The sequence below is a fragment of the Mytilus edulis genome, chromosome 3 (assembly GCF_963676685.1).
Source record: "Mytilus edulis chromosome 3, xbMytEdul2.2, whole genome shotgun sequence".
Lineage (NCBI taxonomy): Eukaryota > Metazoa > Mollusca > Bivalvia > Mytilida > Mytilidae > Mytilus > Mytilus edulis.
In genome coordinates, this window is record NC_092346.1 from 16,713,871 (window position 1) to 16,735,635 (window position 21,765).

General features: G+C 35.9%; 1 long non-coding RNA gene across 1 annotated transcript; it reads left to right on the forward strand.

The window, feature by feature from the left end:
* Nucleotides 1-9,518: 9,518 nt before the first annotated feature.
* Nucleotides 9,519-10,994, forward strand: LOC139514798 (uncharacterized). The gene is made up of 2 exons (XR_011662707.1): nt 9,519-9,870; nt 10,289-10,994. It is a non-coding gene; the product is annotated as an uncharacterized lncRNA (long non-coding RNA).
* The last annotated feature ends 10,771 nt before the right edge of the window (nt 10,995-21,765 follow it).

Genomic DNA, 21,765 nt, shown 5'->3' on the forward strand with positions numbered 1-21,765 from the left:
TGCCGACTTTTTGAACTCAATATACAGTAAAAAAATATAATAAATTCGTGCTTGAGTCAATATTTTTAAAGTCAGTCATTTTTTGTACCAATGAGTTCCACAATTCTTGCGCTTTGGATATCATTCTGAAATTCAGTCCAAAATTCCTGACACAAATTAAGTCATTGACATTGTACAGTTTCAATAAAAAAATCCATGTTTTTCTAATCATAAAATTTGTGTCATGCAGCAATTTGCATTCTTGGAAACCATAGGCGGATCCAGGGGGGGGCCTGGGGGGCCCAGGCCCCCCTTTCGTGGGAAAAATTTGGTTGATTATATAGGGAATCATTGAAGCATGACTTGAGCGGGCCCCCTCTTAGGTCAGTCAGCGGGCCCCCCTTAGGAAAAGTTCTGGATCCACACTGGAAACAGCATATTAATCGTAAGCCAAATATGTTATGCCATTCCCGTAATCAATCTCTATTTTCGGTAGATGACGTTGTCATCATAGATCTGTAGAATCATTTTAAATTACTCGAAGAAATACAATAATCTAGTTGAAACAGGAAGTTTTGAATGAAACGAAATCATTGATGGTTACTGGTAATGGAAATGAACATAATCCGGAAATCATATATTTTCAAATATATATAAAAAAAAAATTGGGGCAGGATGATTTCAGAGGGGTGGACTGGGATGAAAATCTATCAATTAATTTTAATCGGCCATACATGTCGCCTATAAGAAGGCCCCAAAATGACAAAGGAGACAGCAGTTCACTTGAAATACCCGGTCTAAACTCGAAAAAAAGTGAATCCAGGTCAGTTTGCAAAAAACATGTTCGTGACTTTTCATGTTTGTAAATTATAGCACCCTTTCACTTCCCAACCCTATATATATTACAGGCTACACATTTGCACCCAGAGGCGGATTTAGGGCCTTGTGAGAAAAAAATTTGGTTGCTTATATAGGGATTCACTGAAGCATGAAGCAATCAGGCCCCCTCTTAGGCAGCCAGTGGGCCCCCACTTATGAAAATTTCTGGATCAGCCACTGGCACCCAAAGTCTGTTTGCACCCTAAATGTTTACACCCTTTTTTGTTTGGTTTGAATTATTTGTAATCTAGTTTGTTAAGTGTAATATTGCTATAAACATTTTCATTTTGTTCCCACTGTTTCCGCGAACAAACCTGTAGACTGTAGTGATACCGAGTGAACTGGATAAACACCTATATCCGCCGGACACAATGCCTACCTTGAAACTACTTATTGCTAGTAATCATTCACTAACGAATTTACAGTCAAACCTCGTCAGGTCCCGTAAACAAGGCGGCCCAGTGGCTGTGCTTGGACTTGGAGAAAGGGGTCCTACTAAAATGCGCCCGGGAGCGCCCGGGAAAATATATTCTATTGGCATGAGACAATTTTGTGTTGATGAAATAAGTTATGCACATTTTTCTTAAATTTTAGACAAGTAATATTCAAATTCAGATAATAGACATTTGTAAAAGGCAGGGTTTTGGTTTAAATTTAAAAATAAGCATTAAAACCCTGATAAACATATAGCCATGGAAACAGTTTCAGTTTCATAAAAAAGATATAATGAATGTATATCAGCATTTGCATAAAAAAGTGTTCACCATGATGGTGGCATGCAGTTGCAAAAATATTAGACTTCAGGCATCATATCCACATTTATATTAAGGACAAAACAAGCAATGATTATTTATTCTTTTTAAGGAAAAAAAATATTATTAAAAATATTATTATTTTATTCTCCCGGGCGCTAATGTTCCTTCCCCGGGCGCTTTTTCTATTCCCGGGCGCTCTCCGGCGCTTCCGGGCGCTTTTAAGTAGGACCGGGAGAAAGTCCCGGATTTTCCCGCCCTGATCTGATATAAGATATAATGCAACAGATGGGAGACTAATTTGGACTTATAATATTCATTTGGGTTTTATTTAACAATTATTATGAACGCTTCATTAAAAAATTAAAGTAAACTTTACCGATAACTGCAAAAATGGTAATTCAGGGAATATATATCCACCACCAGAACTTCAGAAAATACTTTAAAAGGGAAATAACTCTCCTGTCGACTAATAAGACGACCAACTTCCGAAGCAAGGTTGACGGATCTCCGATCTTTCCTGAAGTCATGCCTGTGTTCATGAGACGGTTCGGTTCTTCAAAAACAATGTTTCTATTTAATTTGTAATTTAGATGCGTCCTTATCATAGGCGGATCCAGGGGGGGGCATGGGGGCCCGGGTGGTTTTCCCGGTTGAATGGTTTCACACTAGTAATTGTGGGGTCCTTTATAGCTTGTTGTTTGGTCCCGGAGCCAAGGCTCCGTGTTGAAGGCCGTACCTTTGACCTATTATGGTTCACTTTTATAAATTGTTAATTCGGATGGAGAGTTGTCTCATTGGTGCTCATACCACATTGATAACTAAGTCTTTAAATATTTATATATAAAGACGGCGGTTTGACAAAAGTTATACCATGCTTACTGTTTGAATAAATGAATGCTTGAAACATATTTGAATCAGTAATTAAGAGCTCATTTTGAAAGGCATAGGCGGATCCAGGAGGGGGTGGGGTCCGCTTGGGGGCCCGGGCCTCCCCTTTATCGGGAAAAATTTGGTTGATTATATAGGGAATCATTGGTGCATGAATGGAGCCCCCCCCCCTTTTTAGGTCAGTCAGCGGGCCCCCCTTAAGAAAAGTTCTGGATCCGCCACTGAAAGGCGACTTATTTGTAGACGTCGCGTGGTACGTTTACTGGTACGTAGATTTGACTTTTCCAGAAGAAAACAAATCGTCTATAGTGGAGAAATAAAATACATTGTGTCCTGCAAAACGTAAACCCCCAAAAATACCCCCGTTGTATAAAAGCCAGAATTGGTAGCTACGACGTACCCATACAGATACAGATAGAATACTGAACTCAATTTTGACAATGATCATTCATCACTGGTTACACTGTTTATTCAGTTTGGTTTTCTGTTTCAAAAAGAAATTATAATAAATGAAATGCCTGTAAATTAAACTGTAAAGATTGAAAATAGATTTAACTCACCCTTCTTGCATGTTTTTTTTTTTTTAGTTATCCAAACGTAACAGCGATGATATCAATGGCGTTCGTAGAAGTGAAAATCCCTGGGAAAACCAGATACCTGTCAGCTATGATATCATATATTATATATGAGTTCTAAAAGTTCATCGCAAGTGCCAAAATTAATTGGTTTTTTTATATTCAAGAAAACCTAGAGGTATTGAAAATTATTGCAATTAATTTATACTAATAAATGCTTTAAACTGAAAGTACAGATATGTTTTTATTTAACCTGTTGAGAATATTTGCCTGTTAATTATATATAATTTATATGCTTTTTTTACCAGGGGCGGATCCAGCCATTTTAAAAAGGAGGGTTCCTAACCCAGGACAAAGGGGGGTTCCAATTACATGTCCCCATTCAAATGCATTGATCGTCCAAAAAAAGGGGGTTCCAACCCCCGGAACTCCCCCTCTGGATCCGCGCCTGTTTACCGTTATATGTGTGGCCCTGATCTCACTGTGGTTTAACATCTTAGAATTGAGATGATTATATTCATATTGATATATGATTTAAATAAATTAACATTTAATATTGTGTCAATTATCAAAATCAACGAATAATTACTTAAATTTACTCTTCATGTGTCCTTTAATTCAATATAAAATTAATTGCCTTTAGTCAACAAAGAGTTCTTTCCGGCGTTTGCACGAAGAATAACATATACCTTTTTTTAATTTAATTTTAGTATTAAAACGACTTTGTTCTAGTTAGTCATGTTGATGAAGTTTTGTCACAATTTGTTTGATGAATTTAAACGTATTATTTAAGTTCAGTCACTCTCCGGCTTCGGATGGTCTTAGGACACGTCTTAGTGCTGAGTTAACGGAAGTTTCATAAGTTACAATATGTCATAAATTATGTCCTTATGTTTGTCGTAAGATAGTTTTGACAGTTTAGACATGTCTCAGATACACCTTAAGACCATCCTAAATAATGTCCGAAGACATATCTTATGATATATATGTTGGGGCCGTGTCAACGAAGCTGTCATAGAACTATAGAACATGTCTTAGGATGGTCTTAGGACACATCTTATTTCTAAGTCAGGTAAACGAAAGTCCTATTATATAAGACCACCCTAAATAAGGTCCTAATTAAGACATAGATAAATCTATGGCTTATATGACATATATTAGGATACTTTCAATGATTCGGCCCCTGTGAATTATCAAAGTCTTAACATTTTTTTTTATGATTTTATGAAGACTGATTTTTGACTTAAACTGACTTTATTATTAAAATTAAAAAAAGAAGATAGGGTATGATTGCCAATAAGACAACACTCCACAAGGGACCAAATGACACGGACATAAATAACTATAGGTCATCCTAGACCCCCCCCCCCCCCCCCCAACCACCACCATATCCTACGGCCTTTCAACAACGAGTCAAGCCCATACCGCATATATATATATATTTATTTATATATACAACTCGTCTAAACATCAACCCAACAATGTTAGATCTGTAAATTTGCTTTCGCAAATTTTTGGTTCTTCCTTCGCCGGGATTCGAACCCATGCTACTGTGATATCGTGACACCAAATCGCCTGCACTGCAGCCGTCCCGCTAGACCACACGACCACCTGGGCTTTCAAAAAAGAGCTTTCGCTGGCCGTGTGTTAAATATATATATATATATAGTCAGCTATAAAAAGCCCCGAAATGACAAATGTGAAACATTTCAAACGAGAAAACTAATGGGCCTTTTTATGTACAAAAATGAACGAAAAACAAATATATGACACATCAACAAACGACATGCAACCACTGAATTACATGCTACTTACTTGGGATAGGCACATACATACAGAATGTGGCGGGGTTAAACATGATTCCTACCCTCCCCATAACCTAGGACAGTTTCTTTTTTTTTGAAATTCCATGACCTGTGTTGCTTTCAATATTATAGCAGCTAATGTAATTAGGGCTACATATATAGATGTTTGATTACTGAACTTTCAGATAGCCTAGATGCTAAAAAAATAGATAGTATAGCAGCTGGGATACTAACACATTCAGGAATCAAAAATCTATATATATGTATAGCTGCTACGACAATGGACGCAACCCAATGTTTAACTGCGCTGAAGTACGTCCATTATCAGGGGCGGATCCAGACATTTTAAAAAGGGGGGGTCCCAACCCAGGACAAAAGGGGGGTTCCAACTATATGTCCCCATTCAAATGCATTGATCGGCCAAAAAACGGGGGGTTCCAACACCCGAACCCCCCCCCCCCCCCCACTGGATCTAACGAATAATCAAATTACCATAAGAACAAAAAAATAAAAACACTCTTTAAATCTTTAATTTAAATTATTTATTAAGTTTCGGAGGATAAACTAGTGGGTTTTCCGAACTATTTTTAACAGAAATTCCTTGCTTAAATGTATACCAAAACATAGACAATGTATATAAAAATTAAAATACTCTACGTTGTCTTTTTTTATTTTCACTGGACCTTTGCTATTCTTCACCCTCGGATAATAGATATAACAAGTTGATTGTGCAGCAATGACCATTGGAGGATTTCGAATGACCTTAATGCCAAAATACGCGTGAAAATATAAGAAACAGCCAATTTTGAAAATGAAATGGATATTTTGAATAATGGAATGGACTGGTGTGACCCTTCAGCCCCTAATTACAGATATACCTTATACCTCATTTGAAAGCTTATTAAGAGAGGAACAAAATATGTTCCGCAACGCATATTAGAGGAGTACCGACGTACTTAAATGTCGAAATACGCGTGAACATTAAGAAATAGCTTATTTTGAATAATGGAATGAACTGCTGCTACCCGTCAGCCCCTAATCAAGACAATATGTATTTTCCATTCCAACCACACATTCGATATACCTTGGCATATACCAATGTCAAAGTTTCGAAACCGGACCTAGTTCATTTTAAAGGTATCAACCCAGGCTATTTACACTTAAATATTTTCCTGGAATCCAGTCAGGCCCGTCTGGCCACCACAGAGGTTCCAATATGCCCCTTAACGTAATTTTCCGTATTTACTTCACATTCGGTACTGCTCGGCATATCCCTACGGCAAAGTTCCGAACCGGACCTAGCTCATTTCAAAAGTATTGACCCAGGCTATTTCCAACTTAAATATTTTTCTGGGATCCGGGTCCGTCTGGCCACCACAGTGGTGCAAAGTTGCCCCTTAGCGTAGTTTTCAATTCCTACAACACATTCGGTACTCTTCGTCACATCCCTACGGAAAAGTTCCGAATTGGACCTAGCTCATTTCAAAGGTGTTTACCGAGGCTATTCATCACTTAAATAATGAAACAAACTATGTCATCATTCAATATTCATTCCTTAACATTGAATAGTGAACTATTTCATTATTCATTATTGAATTTTGAATAATGAAAAATGAATAATGGACGTACTTCAGCGCGGTCAGTTTTTACTTGCAATATTGGCGCAAATGAAATATGGTTTGTGGTCACAGGGGTAGAATTTAAGCTTTTTTGTGTACTGGCCAGCCGGACCAGTGGACTGAAAATCTACTGGTACGGCTCCAAATTGTTGATCAAATGAAAGATTTGTTTGGCGCAAATTAAATGACGATTGACGCAAAATCAAGGCACTGGTAACGGCAAGTAGTGCTTTGTAAATTTATGTCGGTTCCTTTTCTTACCTATTCTAACATCGGATTTGGAATTCTTCTAAACTGATTGAACTGTGTGTATTGCTGTGTGTTTGTTTATTCTACATTGGCTAGATTTTAGGGTTGAGACCTCACAAAACCTGTTTAAACCCTCCGTACTTTTGCGCCTGTCCCAAGTCAGGAGCCTCTGGTCTAGGTTATTCTTATTTGTTTTATTTTAATTTTGATTTTATTTAAATGTTTCGGGTAATGTATGACATCAATACACGTAATTGACTGATTAGGGGCTTGCTATGGCCCATCTTTGGGTGCGGGATTTTCTCGATGTGTTGAAGAAACATTAGTAACATTCGGCTGTTTTTCTGCTCTTTGGTCGTGTTGTTGTCTATTTGACAACTTCCTTATTTCGATTCTCAATTGTTATGCCCCATTTATGGACATTATGTTTTCCAGTATGTGCGTCTGTTAGTCCGTCCGTCCGTTCGTTCGTTCGTTCGTTCGTTCGTTCGTTCGTTCGTTTGTTTGTTCGTTCGTTCATCCATCCGCCCATCCGTCCGTTCGTCCGTCTGTCTCGCTTCGGGTTAATGTTTTTGGTCGAGATAGTTTTTGATGAAGTTGAAGTCCAATCAACTTGAAATATTTTTAATTTTTATGTCAAATTAGAGATTTTACCCTATTTTCACGGTTCACTGAACATAGAAAAGGATTGTGCTGATGTGACATCCGTGTGCTATGGACACATTATTGTCTACATAGATGTATATCTTTTAGTTGTACCTCGGAAATCCGAGGTGTTTTCAAATCATGTGTGTTGTAGCATAGAACTGATAGTTCAAAATCTTTCATTTTAATGTCAAAAATATCACAGAACCAAAGTGCCCTGTTAATAGCATCTTCTTTGGTATAGGTGAACTGCAAAAGATGTCTATCTGTAAACTGGAAGTTTCCCCCGAGAAGTTGAAGGAAAATGATTCATTTCATCGAAGCTTGAACATTTTTGCTGACATTTTAAAATGTTAGTTGTGAAATGTACACGGTGCATTCAATTTGGATTGACCTCATACGGTGATTCAAAACCATTAATCTTCCAAGAGGTTTACTAAAGGAAAAATGCTATGAAAATCTTTTGCAAATATATCGGTATTTCATCACTATAAATTTTAAATACATCACGATAAGATGAGGTGTTTAAGTGCTTCCTGATTATTATAATTCACGTAGGCTTCAGGCTTCAAATGATATGCACAGATCATACTATAAAAAATAGAAGATATGCAAATGTATACCAGTTGATCGGTTCATTGATCAGATATACTATTTACTCTTAAAAAAGTGAATAATCAAGTAGAAAAAAAAACCCAGAACTGTAAATTATCTCACTTTTGTCGAGTCTTGGACTTTTATAGAAAAAGCGATACATAGCGATCCTACATTCCGTCGTTGGCATAGGAGGCGTCCACAAATATTCACTCTGTGGCTAAAATTTAAATAACTTTTTAAGCTATCCTGTATTTCTATCAAACATGGACAGCAACTTGTTTATGATCATAAGATAGTATCCGGAAATAAATTTTGCTGATAATAGTCCCGTTTATCCGTTTTAACTTATAAATATCTCTTTTTTTTCGTATATCAAGGAGCATAATACAGTGACTTATTCCAGCGGTTCATCCCAACCACCCATTACATAAGTCTTTTTTGGTTTGATGATCTCCAAGGGTAACTATACGTATTTTAGTTTCCAAACTTTGGTCTCAAGTGTAAATCTGATGAAGTTTATTTAAGAATCTCGTTTTATTCGCACTAGAATCGGTATTGTAAGATTCATTTTCCAAATTTTTCCAGATGTTTGAATCATAAAAGTTTTAGTTACATGCACGGACCAAGCAAAAATCGACATTACTTATTTAATATGTACGACTCGGGTGACCATGTTTGACCCGAACGACATTCGTAATAACTAATAATAACAATCTTGTATCTAAGACTGAAATATCAATCAACATTCGTACAAAATCCAATCGATTTAGAGTGAAGACGTCGTAACCCGTCAGATAAAAAAAATATGACCGATTTCATGCTTACAGCCCAGTTATATTGTTATACAGTTCAATTGTTATACTTCATTGTTTCTATTGTTGAAACACGTGTAAATTGAATAGATCTGTTGTTACAATAACAATGGCTTTCGACCACAGGGTGTGACGAGGGAGATTTCTGGAAACCCCTGCTTCTACATCCCGCAAACAAAGTCCATTGTTATTCGTACCATTAGAAATTGAATAGTCTTTAAAATTAAATTTGTAAATCAATGTTTTTAATTTTTTTTATTATTATTTCCTGTCTATTTGTATAACTTTATTACAGTATTTGACGTTGCCATCATTTCTTTTTTTTTCTAGCAATGTGCAGTTTACTATCCATATCCGTATGGACGTTACGCACGGAACTGGTGACACTCAAGAAAAAATATCGCGTCATAAGCAACAATTGGTCACTATATTGTCGTTGCTACTAGAAAACATATAAATTTTACATCAAAATAAAGCTGAATGTCTTGGGAATTTATTTTAAGTCTTGAATGACATTTTAATACAAGTGTATGTGTATAAACCGAACACGATTTTATAAATAACGTAATTTTTCTCGTGTCCCGCGTTACAAATAGATGCCGATATTTGGGCAAAATGTGCTGAAGATTGGTGATTTTTTTCACCAAAAGTCACCATTTTCGGGCAGCGCAACGTTCAACGTCATAGCATTGTGACGTCAAAAAATTGGAACACAACCAGGGTTGAGTTCAATATCGTAGCAGCTACGTACTTGCTAGTCTATAGCTGCTACACGTTCAATAGTCAAAATCTACGAAGCACTACGTAGATGCTACGATATTGAACTCAACCCTGTACTAGAAGCGAAGCAATGGACCCCTGAATGAGATATTAAAAAGTGTCCCACAAGCAGGGAAATATTTTAGCCGAACTTACTATGTTGTGTCGTGTGTACTATTGTTTTTCTGTTTGTCTTTTTCATTTTTAGCCATGGCGTTGTCAGTTTGATTTTGATTTATGAGTTTGACTGTCCCTTTGGTATCTTTCGTCCCTCTTTTACGGACTTGATTTTTATTAACAGAATACTGGTAAGTTAATCAATATTGGTATCATTATTTTGTACAAAGACTCGCCTTTTAAATCATTGTTTTTCCTTTGTTGTTACGTCGGTTTACACAGGTCGAATTTTTCTCATGTCCAAGAATTTGTCACAAGTACAGTTTTCACACAGTTTCCGGCTCTAATCCGTCGAATGAGATTAAATTAATTTGTTTTATTGAATATTTCCTCAATTCTATTAATCGCTTTAAAAAATACACACCTTTCTTCGCATTTTGAGCCTTGAAACATGACAATGCGCCCAGGTTTGCACAAATTACAAACAAAACCGCATGTCCAATAAAATGTCACAAACATGGAACTCCGTTTTTGAAAGTTACACGTAACGTTACAGACGTTTTTTGTTGTTGATAATTGTCAAAATGAAAACTTTTATAATTATTTCAGTGAAAAAAAATGATGTCATCTAAGGAAGGACTTGAACGGTACAAACAAGAAAAGCTTCAAAAGCGACGAGAACAAAGGCTTGAATCTTATTACAGAAATAGAAATCTAAAGGAAAACGAGTATGCTTTATCAGATGAGGCAGTACGCCAAAAACAACATAGAGAGAAACAAGAGAAAGAACAAATGAGACGGGTCAAAGAAACGGAGAGAAACGGAAATATAGAAAGAGAAAACATGAAAATATCAATGATCAAAGGCAAAACGAGAATTTAAATAAGCGAAATACTTTCGAGAATAGAACAGAAAAACATCGGACATTGAAGAAACTGAAACTGGCCCTACCAAAGAGCCCAGACAGGCGGGTGACAACCATGGTCGCATACTTGCAAAATTCGAACTCGCCGACTGTGAGAAAACTGCAATCTTCTGAAGTGATTTCTTCGCCGGAAGAAATAGAAGAACACAAAACATCAAAAGCCTTGACGGAAGATTTAAAAACAGTTATTGACATCTGTATATAAATTGTATAACTATGATGTAAAACTGTACCTCCTCAGTCAAATAGATAGATAAGAAAGAAAATATATATTACCATTTTATGTACATATAATTGATTGTAATGATTACTGTTTGTTTGTTCTTTGTGTATGTGTTGATGACAATCCAGATTTTGGATTTTTATATCAATAAAATCTTATATCTTATATCTTATATCTTATATCTGTAAAAGGAAAAGATCGGATGACTCTTTGAAAACGATGAATGTTATCATTTCATCAGTAAGTGGTAAAAAAATCAGTGACAATAAATGCAGAAAGAAACTGACTAGGAAATTGGGATTACCGGTAAGAAGAGTTAGCCGTGGTCATGCAATTAGAACAAGAATACTTAAATCTAAAAAATCAAGCTGGACTTACACAAATAGAAAAACTAGATCAGATGCAATAACACCTGACACGAAGAAACGTATTTATGAGTTCTGGTGTAAGCCTGGTATTTCTCGTCCGACTGGTAACAAGGCAAATATCAAAAGGGTCCGCATTGGTCCGAAAACTTATTCAAGCCACATGACACACATACTAGAAAAAAACACAGACCGATATGTATTTGGATTTTATCGGAGAAAACCCCTCTATTAGTCAGGGGCGGATCCAGCCATTTAAAAAGGGGGGGGGGTTCCTAACCCAGGACAAAAAAGGGGGGTCCAATTACATGTCCCCATTCAAATGCATTGATTGTCCAAAAAAAGGGGGGTTCCAACCCCCGGAAACCCCCCCCCCCCCCCCCTCTGGATCCACGCCTAATTAGAATAGCTCAAAGAATGTTCGAAAGGTGCAAACCCTATACTTTGTGCGTCCCGTCCGACCTAAGGACAGACAAACATGTTGCTGCAAGTACCATGTAGAATTTAAAACTGTCTTTAAATCGTGTATGGAATTCCGAAAGAAACTTTTGATAGAAATTAAAATGAACAGAATGAATGCTATTCTACTCCTGTGTACGATTCTATATCTGATGTCGTTAATGCAACATTATGCGAAAACGTTGAAGGTTCACACAATTTACAGTGCCTTAAAAGAAACTGTTCCGATTGTGGAGTTAAAATCTTGAATTTTCTGCCTTGTGAACTTGATGTATCTGACACTGCGGAATTTGTAAAGTGGGAACAGTTTGAAAATGTAAACGTTAATGTTAAAGGGAACAAAACCATAAAGAAACTAATGCTCGTGAAAAAAGAAAGTCAAGTTGGTGAATTGTTTTCATATTTCAGAAAACTAATTGAAACTTTTCCAGTGCATCAGCACAGAGCTTCATGGCAAAATGAACAATTTCAAAAACTTGTTGTTAGAAATCTCCCAGAAAAGCAATGTGTTTGTGTGCGTGACTTTAGTGAAAATTACAGGTGTTCCGAGCTTACTGAGATTCAAACATTTTTCGTTATAAGCCAAGACTTAGTTCATGATCAATACTTTGTTCACCAAGTCCAAAATTATATAGCGGAATATTTACAGTCGATTTCATATTCAGTAGAAACAATGCACGAGTTTACTGAATGGTGTGCAGCCCAGTATAAGAGCAGACACTGTTTCGGAGATATTAGTCAAACAAGCGACGACTTTGGATATCAACATTTCACAAGAAATTTCTTTGAAACTTCCCATGCAAAAGGTTATTCATAATAATTAAGTTTATTATCCTCGAACTTACTACTATGATTAGGCAATAATAGTAGTAAGTTCGAGGATAATAAATACAGTTGAATGTCAGTCCGCCTGTCAGTCTCTACGCTAGATATGTTGGACACAGATTTAATGATTTTACTCACATTTTCGAGTACAATGGAATACATATTATTTAGCTTTTGATTGAATATTTATGAGTTATTTGTGTAAAATGTAAATATTTCAAAAGCGGTCCGGTATTCACATTATCGGTATTTTTTTTTTACATGTTTTTTGATTATATCGATTTGAAATAAATGTATTTTGATAAAACTTGTGCGTCGGACTAAATTACACCTGAAACAAAAATAAATACGTTGTATCGAGGAACAGGGCTTTTATTTCTGTTCTTCATCTTGGCAGTCGCTGTAGGGTATTGAATCTCTTATATTTCTCGTGACTTTCGGTATTTTTACTATTATAAAAATCATAAACCTTGAACGCGGTAAAATGGTAAGGTCCAATGTCATGCAGTTGACATAAAAAAACTTATCTGTGCATTTCAGGACCACAAGACGCTGCTGGAGGAATTATTAAGAGACAAGCCGACTGTGCCATTTTACGCGGACAGACTTAGATAAGGACAGCAAAAGATCTCTATGAATACGCGAATTCATTTCTAACACAACCGAGGTCACATTGTAAGAGAAGAATGTTCCGATATGCGGAAACGATTCACCGTGACAACAGACTGTCTTTTAAGCCGGTGCCTAGCATTTGATCTCTTCACCAAGTAAAGCTAGTCGTGATTCTGCTAAAGGGTTGATGAATATCAGTGAATTGTCTTGTTTCTGTGTAAACTGTTGTCATCACATGTATGACCAGTTTCTAATTCGATAAAAACTGGTGGTTATACTGAATGGGAAAAGAAGCGAGAATACAGAGCGGATGCACAAGAAAATGAACAAGTGTCTTTGCAAGAATTAGTTTCGTTTGGTCAATTAACTGCGTTATATACTGACGACGATGAGGAGGAGTACTACATGCTGAAAGTAGAGAAAAGCATGGAAACGTTACGCATTGACACAACGGATTCTTGGGGATCTTTACTCCCTGCGGGAACACCTATGTTTCGTGGTCTATATTACAACAAACGAACTCGCCTTTTCTATATCGTCTTGTGAACAGGAAAGCGGTTGTACCTGCTGCGTCAGTGGTCTATATTTGTTCGGAAGTAACCGCAAACAATGTCATTCGAATCACAGAAGAAACACATTTAAATGTTTTAGAATATATTAATGAAATAAAATGCTAGAAATTTATTAATCAGTATTTATCCCTATAAAGAAACAGTAGTTATAGAAACCAATAATATATGAAAATATATACATGTACATGTAGGGAATGCTTTAAAGAGGTAAAAACGAATGGGGAGACAATCGCGACAAACATAAATTCATACGTTCGTTTAACAACAAGCGACTTGGATAAAACTTCAGTCAAAAAGTGTATTTCGACGTTATTTTAATGTAGCGTCAGGTATCACCAGTATCGTGCGTAACGTCTGACTAAAAAATCATAAAGGGATCTATGTCGCCATTTTGAATTGCATTCCCTACTTTTTATAAAAAGATGGTGGAGGGGTATTATCTTTTCTGGTCTGTAGGTCCGTTCGTTCGTGCATTCGTGCGTTCGTCTGTCCGTTCGTCCCGCTTCTGGTTAAAGTTTTTGGTCAAGGTAGTTTAATTTTGATTTTATTCAAATGTTTCGGGTTAACGTAAATATGGATATCGTACTATATATATATAAGCTTATTATCGACTCCTAGGAGTCGATATTAAGAATTGAACGATGGACAGTTAGTGCGTGAAATTTTCTTGCTACCTGATTGGAAGATATTACGAGACGTGAATAATCAAAGTTTATTGATTGGTTAGGACAATCCAAACCTAGTTAATGTCCTTCAATCCCGTAGAGTATCGGATCTGTCCTCTCTATTTTAGCAATTAGATTTTGCCTGGTCATTAGTCATGCATATTCATGATATTGGTACACAGGTAACTTTTATCTATAAATAGTCGAATCTTCTGGAGTTTCGTAAACAACAACGTTAAACGATATATACTACTTCATAACGTGTGACCTCACATGTGTGGTAACATTTGTTGATTGGTGCACGTGACTATTCTAGTAAATGAATTAATCTACAAAGCGAGAGCACTTTCCATTTTCATCAGCTAAGAGTCGACTAGCCCTTTTTGAAAGGCTAATAAAATTGAGAATGGAAATGGGGAATGTGTCAAAGAGACAACAACCCGACCAAATAAAAAACAACAGCAGAGGGTCACCAACAGGTCTTCAATGTAGCGAGAAATTCCCGCACCCGGAATTAATGCTTGTTAATATACTATTGAAACGCAAACAGTTTGTAAAATTTAAAAAATGGAATCAAGGGCAGTTTAATTGGATAAAAAAATATATCTTATTCTGTTTGAACAAATTGATTATGTCATTCCATTCCTGTTCATCTAGTTTAATAATGAAATCTTATCTGGTTTGTTTTCACACATGCACATGCGCTTGTATGTAACATATGAGGGTGTGACAGGGTGTCACATGTATTATTTTACCGTTATTCGTCATCATGCATGAACGTACCTGAGCGTCATTCGCCCCGAAGATATGAAAGCAACTACATCGGATTGAATGACAAACTAGTTATAAATTGGGTTTTGCTTGTCTCTTCTCGGTGTTAGGTCCGTTCGCACACAAGTTTTATTCAAATTCCAGTAGAATTGATCATTCAATGAGTAAAACATTGAAGATTTTAAATGAAAAACATCAATCCTAGCCTTCTTTTAGTGGTTACAATCCTTGTGATTAAATTTCATAGATTTCTATTCACTTGCACTAAAGTTATTGTCCGGAAACCAAGTGTCTTCGGAGAACGCTGACGACGACAACGTGACAACCAAATTGCGGTCGTATAAAACACAGACCAAAAAAACGAACGAACGGACGGACGAACAGACGAGCGGTTAAACAGACCTGAAAACATAATGCCCCTCTACTATCGTAGGTGGGGCGTAACAATAAAGTTAAATTAGTAAAGGAGGTATAGACGAAAAAGGTAATTTTCAAATAACTTTATTTGTTAATTGTTCTAAGCCCACGGTAAAAAATAGTAAAAGTATTATTATGCCCCATTTATGGGCATTATGTTTTCTGGTCGGTGTGACCGTCCGTCCGTCCGTCTGTTCGTTCGTTCGTCGTTTCTCCGACCCGCTCCGTGGTTAAAGGTTTGGTTAAAGTTTTTAATCGAGGTAGTTTTTGATGAATTTGGAGTCCAATTAACTTGAAACTTGTAAAACATGTAAATTGTTCTTTATGATATGATCTTTCTAAATGTAACGTCAAATTATAGATTTTACCCCATTTTCACGGTAATGAACAGATTGAGAAAATGATAGTGCGTGTACTTGGGACACATCCTTGTTATTATGTTTTTGCATACAATTTATTCTAGATTTAATCTTTTTAAAATTAAAATAAAACAACATACGTTAAAGGATTACATTGTGAAAGGTGAACAATGGCGAAATAAGTCAAATTATTATTTCAAAACAACTTTGAAAGACACAATTATTTTAAAACGACATAAAGCTTAGGTAATGACTGTTAATCAACAGATTGAGTGTGTTTGACACCAAAGCTGTCAAGTGAAGCCATGCACTGAAAGTGAAATGGGTCAGTTAATTTGAGTTTACACAGCTATAGTTGAACTTCTTGTCCAAAGAGAAATATGAATTTACCGGTATTGCAATCGCTTAATTATGATATCAGTCTGAATGCTTTGAATCCTGGCGAAAACGGGTCATTTTCAAAATTCCCGGGTTATCTATTTTTCTAAGGTTACATCCGCAGGATACGGGCCAGAAGACGTCATACTGATCGACTTGACACATGATTTTTTGTGTAAAATTTTTTATTTAGAATTTTTCCATGTCTTTATAGGCAAGCTTTTCACAGACAAGTGACTGTGTGTCGGACTATCGGGCTGTCGGATTATAGGACTGTCGGACTATCGGTCTGTCGGATTATAGGACTGTCGGACTACAGTACTGTCGGATTATGGATCTGACCCCCGTCAATGCACGTAATTGACTGATTAGGGGCTTGCTAAGGCCCATCTTTTGGTGCGGGATTTTCTCGATGTGTTGAAGACCCATTAGTAACCTTCGGCTGTTTTTCTGCTCTTTGGTCGTGTTTTTGTCTATTTGACATTCCTTGTTCCGATTCTCAATTGTTATGCCCCAATTATGCACAATTATGGACATTATGTTTTCCAGTCTGTGCGTCTGTTTGTCCGTCCGTCCGTCCGTCCGTCCGTCCGTTCGTTTGTTTGTTTGTTTGTTTGTTTGTTTGTTTGTTTGTTCGTTCATCCATCCGCCCATCCGTCCGTTCGTCCGTCTGTCCCGGTTCGGGTTAATGTTTTTGGTCGAGGTAGTTTTTGATGAAGTTGAAGTCCAATCAACTTGAAACTTAGTACACGTGTTACCTATGATATTATCTTTCTAATTTCAATGCCCAATTGGAGATTTTATCCCAATTTCACGGTCCACTGAACATAGAAAATTGATTCTGAGGTAGGCCTGGCAAACTTTTTTTTGTTTTAAAAGATTTAAAAAGATTTTTAAACACAAATTGCTTTTTGTTAAATAGTTTGAAATTTCTGTATTTTATAAGCATCCTCCCAATTTAAATACTAGTAATTGCACAATTTACGTTTTCATGAAAATTGGCACACATAATCTTCTTGCGTAATCAAACTAGATAGCCTTTAAAAAAGAGGGGTCCATGAACTCGTTTTCAAGTTAAATAAGTTTGAATGATAAAAATAAGTCGAAAACTGAATCTGTCCCCGATAAGTCATAGTTTGACGTCGTGAAACTAACAATCTACGTTAGAAACGTCATTACCTCCCCTGTAACTGTATCGTATGCCCTTTTAAAATATTATCAGTTATTGTTTTGAGTTATGTGTAGTGAATCTAAATAAAGTTTATTAAAAAAAAAAGTTCAGTGACAAGTATCTGACCAACTGACTCAATGGAACTGAAGGCATATGCATCCTTTGACGGAGTGATATGAATAATTATGTATAGTATTCCAACATTCTATCAGTCCCGACTATATTACAGTCAACTTGTTCGCCTGATCATCTGTTTGGCGCTTTATTGCGATTCTTCATCTCAAAGTCAAAGTTATGCCTTCAATTCGGAGCAAAAAAAAATAATTCGTAGGCAACGGCGGAAATATAAAACTATGTAAGAATGAATTCTAAAATTGATGGCATACATTTTCTGTTTCTCAGGTATGAAGTATAAGAATAAGAGGTGTCCGCCGTATTAAAATTAAGTACAAAGGCTGTCCTACAACTGAGAGGCACACATAATATAAAAAAGAAGATCTGGTATGATTGCCAATGAGACAACTCTCCACAAGAGACCAAAATGGCACAGAAATTATCAACTTTAGGTCACCGTACGGCCTTTAACAATGAGCAAAGCCCATATCGCACAGTCAGCTATAAAAGGCCCCTATATGACAATGTAAAACAATTCAAACGAGAACACTAACGGCTTCATTTATATAAAAAAAAAATGAACGAATAACAAATATGTAACACATAAACAAACGACAACCACTAAATTACAGGCTCCTGACTTGGGACAGGCACATACCGCGCTGAAGTACGTCCATTATTCATAGTTCAATATTCATTATTCAATAATGAATAATGAAATAGTTCACTATTCAATATTACAAAATGAATAATGAATAATGAAATAGTTTATGTTTCATTATTCAAATTGAAGCGGTGAATAGTGAAATAAATATAAAAAAAAATTACTGTGACACTATACCTATATCCTGATTCGCAATAATCAAAAGTGGGTTTACACAGGATCTAAATGCCACAATATGCGTAAAAATGAGGAAATACATGAAGCTAATTTTGAATAATGAAATGGAAATTTTGAATAATGAAATGGACTAGCAGGACCCTTCAGCCTCTAATTACAGATATATATTATACCTCGATCGAAAGCTTATTAATAGAGGAACAAAAGGTATATAGTCAATATGTTCTGCAACGCATATTACAGGAGTAACGAAGGACTTAAATATCGATATACGCGTGAACATTGAGAAATAGCTTATTTTGAATAATGGAATGGACTGCTGCAACCCTTCAGTCCGTAATCAAGACAAAATTTATACACCAAATGAAACTTGTTGATAGAGGAATAAACTGAGTAGAAACGATATGTGCCTTAATGACCATTATAGGGTTTACGGAGGACCTAAATGCCAAAATACGCGTGAAAATTAAGAAATAGCCAATTTTGAATAATGAAATAGATATTTTGAATAAAGGAATGGAATGCTGTGACCCTTTAGCCCCTAATTATAAATAAACCTTATACCTCATTAGAAAGCTAATTACGAGAGGAACAAAATGTATATAGTCAATATGTTCCGCAACGCATATTAGAGGAGTAACGAACGACTCAAATATCGAAATACGCGTCAACATTGAGAAATAGCCATTTTGAATAATGAAATGGAAATTTTGAATAATGAAATGGACTAGCAGGACCCTTCAGCCCCTAATTACAGATATATATTATACCTCGATCAAAAGCTTATTAATAGAGGAACAAAAGGTATATAGTCAATATGTTCTGCAACGCATATTACAGGAGTAACGAAGGACTTAAATATCGATATACGCGTGAACATTGAGAAATAGCTTATTTTGAATAATGGAATGGACTGCTGCAACCCTTCAGTCCGTAATCAAGACAAAATTTATACACCAAATGAAACTTATTGATAGAGGAATAAACTGAGTAGAAACGATATGTGCCTTAATGACCATTATAGGGTTTACGGAGGACCTAAATGCCAAAATACGCGTGAAAATTAAGAAATAGCCAATTTTGAATAATGAAATAGATATTTTGAATAAAGGAATGGAATGCTGTGACCCTTTAGCCCCTAATTATTAATAAACCTTATACCTCATTAGAAAGCTAATTACGAGAGGAACAAAATGCATATAGTCAATATGTTCCGCAACGCATATTAGAAGAGTAACGAACGACTCAAATATCAAAATACGCGTGAACATGAAGAAATAGCAAATTTTGAATAATGAAATGGAAATTTTGAATAATGGAATGGACTGGCAGGACCCTTCAGCACCTTATTATAAATATATATTATACCTCAATCGAAAGCTTATTAATAGAGGAACAAAATGTATATAGTCAATATGTTCCGCAACGCATATTAGAGGAGTAACGAACGACTCAAATGTCAAAATACGCATCAACATTGGGAAATAGCCAATTTTGAATACTGAAATGGAAATTTTGAATAATGGAATGGACTGGCATGACCCTTCAGCCCCTAATTACAGATATATATTATACCTCGATTGAAAGCTTATTATTAGAGGAACAAAATGTATATAGTCAATATGTTCTGCAACGCATATTACAGGAGTAACGAAGGACTTAAATATCGATATACGCGTGAACATTGAGAAATAGCTTATTTTGAATAATGGAATGGACTGCTGCAACTCTTCAGTCCGTAATCAAGACAAAATTTATACACCAAATGAAAGCTTATTGATAGAGAAATAAACTGAGTAGAAATGATATGTGCCTGAATGACCATTATAGGGTTTACGGAGGACCTAAATGCCAAAATACGCGTGAAAATTAAGAAATAGCCAATTTTGAATAATGAAATACATATTTTGATTAAAGGAATGGAATGCTGTGACCCTTTAGCCCCTAATTATAAATAAACCTTATACCTCATTAGAAAGCTTATTACGAGAAGAACAAAATGTATATAGTCAAGATGTTCTGCAACGCATATTAGAGGAGTAACGAAGGACCTAAATATCGAAATACGCGTGAACATTGAGAAAGAGCCAATTTTGAATAATGAAATGGAAATTTTGAATAATGGAATGGACTGGCAGGATCCTTCAGCCCCTAATTACAGATATACATTATACCTCGATCGAAATCTTATTATTAGAGGAACAAAATGTATCTAGTCAATATGTTCCGCAACACATATTAGAGGAGTAACAAAGGACTTAAATATCGAAATACGCGTGAACATGTAGAAATAGCAAATTTTGAATAATGAAATGGAAATTTGGAATAATGGAGTGGACTGGCAGGACCCTTCAGCACCTTATTATAGATATATATTATACCTCAATCGAAAGCTTATTAATAGAGTAACAAAATGTATATAATCAATATGTTCCGCAACGCATATTAGAGGAGTAACGAACGACTCAAATATCAAAATACGCACCAACATTGACAAACAACCAATTTTGAATAATGGAATGGACTGGCAGGACCCTTCAGTCCCTAAGTATAAATATATATTTTACCTTGATCGAAAGCTTATTAATAAAGGAACAGAATGCATCAAGTCAGTATGTTCTGCAACGCATATTAGAGGAGTAACGAAGGACTTAAATATCGAAATACGCGTGAACATTGGGAAATAGCCAATTTTGAATAATGAAATGGAAAGTTTGAATAATGGAATGGACTGGCAGGACCCTTCAGCCCCTAATTACAGATGTATATTATACCTCGATCGAAATCTTATTATTAGAGGAACAAAATGTATATAGTCAATATGTTCCGCAACACATATTAGAAGAGTAACAAAGGACTTAAATATCGAAATACGCGTGAACATGTAGAAATAGCAAATTTTGAATAATGAAATGGAAATTTGGAATAATGGAGTGGACTGGCAGGACCCTTCAGCACCTTATTATAGATATATATTATACCTCAATCGAAAGCTTATTAATAGAGTAACAAAATGTATATAATCAATATGTTCCGCAACGCATATTAGAGGAGTAACGAACGACTCAAATATCAAAATACGCACCAACATTGACAAACAACCAATTTTGAATAATGGAATGGACTGGCAGGACCCTTCAGTCCCTAAGTATAAATATATATTTTACCTTGATCGAAAGCTTATCAATAAAGGAACAAAATGCATCAAGTCAGTATGTTCTGCAACGCATATTAGAGGAGTAACGAAGGACTTAAATATCGAAATACGCGTGAACATTGGGAAATAGCCAATTTTGAATAATGAAATGGAAAGTTTGAATAATGGAATGGACTGGCAGGACCCTTCAGTCCCTAAGTATAAATATATATTATACCTTGATCGAAAGCTT